General features: G+C 43.6%; 1 pseudogene; it reads left to right on the top strand.

Moving 5' to 3' along the window:
• The first annotated feature begins 360 nt into the window (after nucleotides 1-360).
• Nucleotides 361-4,618, top strand: LOC127929216 (transcription factor Sox-9-B-like; annotated as a pseudogene).
• The last annotated feature ends 2,491 nt before the right edge of the window (nucleotides 4,619-7,109 follow it).

Below are 7,109 nucleotides of genomic sequence, written 5' to 3'. Positions count from 1 at the left end.
GGTGGTTATACCAGACAATATATATTTTAACATTTGTATATTTCGTTTTTTGAGTAAAATATACCAATAATGAACACAAACAAGTATCTAGGCAATATGACTCTATGATTACATGCTTATAATAAAGGAATAAATTATGAATTATTGAATAAATGAACATTTTCCGACAAAGTAAAAATAATTTAACAAATTAACATATTTTATTTGGTGTTTTGTCCCTCTCTCTGTTGTTGACTGAAGATTGGGGGGAGCGCAGAGTCAAATTTCGTCTCCGCCTCCTAAAAATGTTCACCCAATCGCTTCCTTCCTGACTTGGACCAGTCTATAAATACAGGCTTCACACTGAAAGTGTATTCATAATTCTCTCAATGATCTTGGAAGTTTGACGCGAATATTAAATTGCGACTTTATGTCAGAAATTGTTTTATTTCCAAGAGAAGTATACATTAGAGTGCGTTTGCAGCGTGCCTATTCCATCGGGTCGCAAGAAAACGTGCTTTGAATAGACGACTTTTGGAAGGACTTCACATTAACATTCTGACAGTTTGCAGGAGTGCATCTTTGTCAACCAATTTGCGCACCGAACTCAGTGACATTCATTGCAGCCCGTGGGCACAGCAGCAGTTGGATTCTAAAGTCTTGATAGGAAGGAATTTTCCCTCCAAGAGCAATTCATTGCATTAGCTCAGCGGTCATTTTTTTCGCATGAATCTACTCGACCCCTTCCTGAAGATGACAGACGAACAGGAGAAGTGTTTCTCTGACGCTCCAAGCCCCAGCATGTCTGAGGATTCGGTCGGCTCGCCGTGCCCGTCTGGCTCCGGTTCCGACACCGAGAATACCAGGCCGTCCGATAATCATCTCTTACTGGGTCCAGACGGCGTGCTCGGCGAGTTCAAGAAGGCTGACCAAGACAAGTTCCCTGTATGTATCAGAGATGCGGTGTCTCAGGTGCTAAAGGGTTACGACTGGACCTTGGTGCCCATGCCCGTCCGACTGAACGGCTCCAGCAAAAACAAGCCCCATGTCAAGAGACCCATGAACGCGTTCATGGTGTGGGCTCAGGCCGCCCGGAGGAAACTGGCGGACCAGTACCCACATCTCCACAATGCAGAACTCAGCAAAACCCTGGGAAAACTCTGGAGGTAGGTTACAACTCCCCTCCGTTGAGGATATTTTGTATTTGATCAACTAATATTGTGCTATTCACAAATAGCTTCTTAGATAAAGCTTGAATTTATAGCAGTGTGAATCAGTTATTTGGAAAGATGTCTGGTGTATAGCTACATTTGCAATTCAATAGTGTAAACTATGGACATAAATTCGATTCGAATTTGTAGTTTTCAAGTATTGGGCTATAATAATAACATCTTAATAATAATATTAATAATTACAGTACTTGTTTCAACACTTCGAAAACGTGTAATATAATACGATACTTGTTCCAGATTACTCAACGAAGGCGAGAAGCGCCCGTTCGTAGAGGAGGCTGAACGCTTGAGGGTGCAGCACAAGAAAGATCACCCCGACTACAAGTACCAGCCCAGAAGGAGGAAATCCGTGAAGAACGGGCAGAGCGAGCCAGAGGACGGCGAACAAACCCACATCTCTTCCGGTGACATCTTTAAAGCTCTCCAGCAAGCCGACTCGCCCGCGTCCAGCATGGGCGAAGTGCATTCTCCCAGTGAACATTCAGGTAAGAACAATTCATTCGAACAATTCATTAAATTCTCGTTCTAGATAATACCAGGTTTACTCAAACTTGCTTTTGGTCGATATAATCATGTTATAATATAATCATGTTAAAGTAGAATGGGAATCACTATTATGCCGGTGAAATAAAATAGTTATATATACATCTTTATATTGTAAATGCCTCTACTATCCTATTCAGAACGTGAATATCAGTGCCTTTAGGGCTCTCATGAACTAACACACCTGTCAATGATTTGTGGTTTTTACAAGCCATGCAAATCTACCACCTGTCTTTACTCTGCCCACTTATCTCTTCCTCTTTAAAGCATATTAGATAATGGCACCATTCCCTTCATGGCGGGAAACTCTGAAATCTTATCTGCACTTTCTTAATTTCCAAGCATATCTTTATTAGCTCCCTGGTTGCATCATTTGTGTCAATAATATCATGATGGTGTGCAGTGAGATTAACTCTTTGTTTTTCGACCAGCAGGCCAGTCCCAGGGCCCACCTACACCACCGACCACCCCCAAAACAGACCTGGCTGTGGGCAAGGCCGACCTGAAGCGTGAGGGCCGCCCCCTGCAAGAGGGCACGGCCCGCCAGCTCAACATCGACTTCCGAGACGTGGATATCGGCGAGCTGAGCAGCGACGTCATCTCCAACATCGAGGCCTTCGATGTCCATGAGTTCGACCAGTACTTACCGCCCCACGGTCACCCCGGCATGCCCGGCATCAATGGCGCCCAGACGAGCTACACAGGCAGCTACCGCGGCATCAGCTCCAGCTCCATTGGCCAGGTGGGTGCTGGAGGCCATGGCTGGATGTCCAAGCAGCAGCAGCAGCACCCCATCTCCATCCTGAGTGGAGGTGGAGGTACTGGGGGAGAGCAAGGCCAGAGCCAGGGGAGAACCACTCAGATCAAGACGGAGCAGCTGAGCCCCAGTCACTACAGTGAGCAGCAGGGCTCCCCTCCCCAGCATGTCACCTATGGTTCATTCAACCTGCAGCACTACAGCGCCTCATCCTACCCCTCCATTACCCGCACCCAGTATGACTATTCTGATCACCAGGGTGGCGCCAACTCTTATTATAGCCATGCAGGTGCCCAAGGCTCAGGGCTCTATTCCTTCAGCAGCTATATGAGCCCCAGCCAGAGGCCCATGTATACCCCATCGCCGACCCCACCGGAGTGCCCTCGGTGCCCACCCAGACCCACAGTCCACAGCACTGGGAGCAGCAGCCTGTCTACACACAGCTCTCCAGGCCCTGAGAGTCCAGAAGTTAGAGGTCAGCCCTTAGCACAGACTGTCCCGTAAGAACCCATCTCCTACCAGAGACTCTTATCTCCCAGAATCCTCGGGGGCCCACAGGCCTCTACGCCAACACACCCTCCACCGCCAATATAAAAACATTCAAGAACTTTTTCAAAGTAATGACCATGTATTATCTTGGGAACAACGGCTCACGACAGTGCCTTTTTTAACGCCCGGAGTTGTGATTATATTTTTCTAGGTATAATGTTCAAAGAAACTCCGTTTTGAAAAGAGGAATCCTCCGTGAGGATATATTTGTTATAAATATTTTAGTATGTACTGTGTATGTGTTCTGAACTGTCTTTTGGTACTACATCTTTCGGGGGATGTATCCGTTTAATGAGGACGAGATGCTTTAGGTGAACAACGTCCTCCGCGGACTTACTTCTCGCTCATGTATTTTTGTACAGGATCAGGAAGTCAAAAGAAAATAGTCCCCCTACTCACTGCCTGTCCTCTTTTAATACATTCTGCTTTGATTCTCATGTACATATCTTACTGTAATTGTTTACGAGATCTTATAAGAACTGAGCAAAGTTGGTGTTTAAATTGTTTATGGCCGTGACTTATTATGTGACCTTGTCATCAGTGAATTAGACAAATTATCGCTATTTTCTTGTTGCTGCGTTAGCAATTAACACATCAGCGCAAGTTATTGTGTTGGGAATGTTAATACCATTAGAAAGTGCCATATAGTTACACCAGGGCCTTACTGACTGTGTTGGTAGATGTGACTGAGAAATGCTTTGTATTGCCTTCATGCCGTTGGTGCCTGTTGAAGCGCAGTAGAGAGACTCTTTACATTAGCGATGCTAGCGCAGCAGTGTAGCCTAGAAACCACAGCCGAGTTCTCACTTCCTATCTGTGGAGAGATACAGGAAGTGGCCTTTGACCCCCAGCAGTCTCCCTTCCAGTTGTCGTTCCTCTGGCCTCTTATTCCTTCCAGTCTTAACATCTAATTTATTCATTAGCAATTAATTTTATTTGAAAAGTAATAACTATTTTGCATTGTATTCCTTTTTAATTCAGCAGCGACTAATTGAGATGAGAAAATATGAACTCTTCTGCAGATGGTTAGCTGTTTCGATGTGGTACAAATTGGTCTAAGCATCTTTGTTTATTTATAATTTGTAAATGTTTTCAGTTGAAGTAGTTATTTTGATGATCTAGTTGTGTACAGATGAATTGTGATCTCAGACTTGATCTGAAATATGGAAAAAAGAAAAAAGACAGATGGATATCATGGTTATTGGAGCTGTGGCTGCAGTGTGAAGATGGATATCATGGTTATTGGAGCTGTGGCTGCAGTGTGAAGATGGATATCATGGTTATTGGAGCTGTGGCTGCAGTGTGAAGATTATCATGGTTATTGGAGCTGTGGCTGCAGTGTGAAGATGAATATCATGGTTATTGGAGCTGTGGCTGCAGTGTGAAGATGAATATCATGGTTATTGGAGCTGTGGCTGCAGTGTGAAGATGAATATCATGGTTATTGGAGCTGTGGCTGCAGTGTGAAGATGAATATCATGGTTATTGGAGCTGTGGCTGCAGTGTGAAGATGAATATCATGGTTATTGGAGCTGTGGCTGCAGTGTGAAGATGAATATCTGTGGCTGCAGTGTGAAGATGAATATCATGGTTATTGGAGCTGTGGCTGCAGTGTGAAGATGAATATCATGGTTATTGGAGCTGTGGCTGCAGTGTGAAGATGAATATCATGGTTATTGGAGCTGTGGCTGCAGTGTGAAGATGAATATCATGGTTATTGGAGCTGTGGCTGCAGTGTGAAGATGAATATCATGGTTATTGGAGCTGTGGCTGCAGTGTGAAGATGAATATCATGGTTATTGGAGCTGTGGCTGCAGTGTGAAGATGGATATCATGGTTATTGGAGCTGTGGCTGCAGTGTGAAGATGGATATCATGGTTATTGGAGCTGTGGCTGCAGTGTGAAGATGGATATCATGGTTATTGGAGCTGTGGCTGCAGTCTTTCTATAGAATCACCAGCATACTTTTTTGTTTTAAAAAAAAGTTCTGTTCTTTCTTCTCTATTCCATATCTTAGTTCTCATGTTGGCATCTTTGTAATTCAACTGAACTCTTGTTTCCTAGGTAAAACACGCCATTGTCTTAAAAGAAGCTTATCTTTTGTATTATATTGTTTGCAATAAAAGAAAACATATTGAAAATAAACTCTATGGTTCTGTTTCAGATATTCAGAGAATGTTATTCTAGATTCAGTATATACATGCACCCGAGCAGGGGGGTGAACAGTTTTATCCACTACATTTCTGGAAGTCTATCATGTCAACTTAGGAGCAGTGGGGTTCCTTTATACCCATAATGCAATGCTTTGTAAGGGAAGTAGACCCACGCTGAGAGAAAACAGTAAGATGGAGAAGTCATCTAATGACTCAGAATCACATTAAAAAGGTCAGAACCACTGCAGAACATCAAACAGGAGAGAACACTTCACTTATAAATTAAAGAAACTATCTAAAGTAGAAACTAAACACAAAACAATATTAACATTGTACAACATTGAATCCATGTAAATAGACTAGCCAGTTCCTATGCTATAACCTGTCACCTACGTAGATACTACCACTATAGAATCAGAATAGACCTGCGTGTGTAACTTCTCAAGGCCAACATTTGACATTCATTTGTCATGTAAAATACCCTGAAGGAATGTCCAAAAGGTTTTAAACTAACTTTAACCCTTACCATAATCCTAACCTTAACCATAACACTGACCTTAACCCTTACCTTAACCATTTCCCTAACCCTAACCCTTATTTGAAACATTTCCCTAACCATAACCTTAGCAAGCAGTTGCTTATCAACAGATAGTTTGATAGTATGAGCATCTACAGATGGACCATCCAAATAAAGTGTTACTACAAATGATTATTCAAAGCAAACTTCCATTGTCCTCCCTAGAGTTCCTGAATATGTTTACATTGTCAGCTTGCTCCACTCTTTATGTTCGTAGTCCTTGGTTGGTGAGCCAGGGGGCTACTAGCTTCCTTTCATCCTGTCCTGCAGGCTTCCCATACCATGAGGTCACCGGGCCATCAGTCCTACGGCCTATTGGGGTGATGTATGTCCACACCCCTTCCCCCACCATGTATACCCCACTGCTTAGAGAAACAAACTGCACATTCAATTCTGTTTATTCATTACCAGCCATAACATAATGGGATTGTGCCACCCTCTATAAATCAATGACAATGTAAACACAATCAGTGGCTAGGTTGGGGAACTTCATGTTGAGAGAATGTTGCTTTCATGTTGAACGTTAGAGGTAGGGTCTCGGGTGACATCTCTGTCCTCACGTCAAGTGGACTGGATCTCTACCACCAACCCACCACTACCTCACTACCTCACTGACTGGCTGTACAGACTGGACTGATAGCACTCACCCCCTATTTCATAATACTCTATAATGTATACTGAGATCTGTGGACTCACTGGCTGATTGCCCAAAGCCTGGTCTCATAGTGTGTTGTAGCCAACTCTTTTATTGTTATCGTGCCTTGCAAGCTGTCCTGGAACCAGTAATATGCACCACCTTAGTGTGCCATGAATGAATACTATACTGGTCCTGTATAGGGAACTTTAACTGTGCATCAAAGGTTAGAATAGAGAAGTGTCCAAATGTAAAATATAATACACCAATGACATCAGACAAAAACAGGGGAATTAAACAGTGTCGTACAGGATACCCATCTCACCATGGCCGGCTCAAACAAACCAATCAATCAATCAATCAATCAATCAATCAATCAAACATATTTATGAAGCCCTTTTTACATCAGCCGATGTTACAAAGTGCTATACAGACCACACTGAACTTGACATTTAAAGGTGTAGAATCCCAGCCCATGTCTGGTGTCTGCAGTGTGGTAATGTAGTAAACAGTAGTGTCTGAGTTGGGAATGGTGGTCTGCTTGACCACCAGCCTGGTTATGTAGAACTGTTTTTGGTTAACGGGGAGGTTGACAGCTTCCCCTCTTTCCCTCTTCCCCACAGCAGGAGGCAGCAGACTGTGTAAGACCCAGACCCCCTCGTGCTAAGACCCCTAGAGATCCCCT

This window comes from Oncorhynchus keta, unplaced genomic scaffold, assembly GCF_023373465.1.
Source record: "Oncorhynchus keta strain PuntledgeMale-10-30-2019 unplaced genomic scaffold, Oket_V2 Un_scaffold_5814_pilon_pilon, whole genome shotgun sequence".
In the NCBI taxonomy this organism is placed as follows: domain Eukaryota; kingdom Metazoa; phylum Chordata; class Actinopteri; order Salmoniformes; family Salmonidae; genus Oncorhynchus; species Oncorhynchus keta.
Note: the sequence above shows the minus strand (reverse complement) of the source record. Positions and strands in the feature narration are given on the sequence as shown.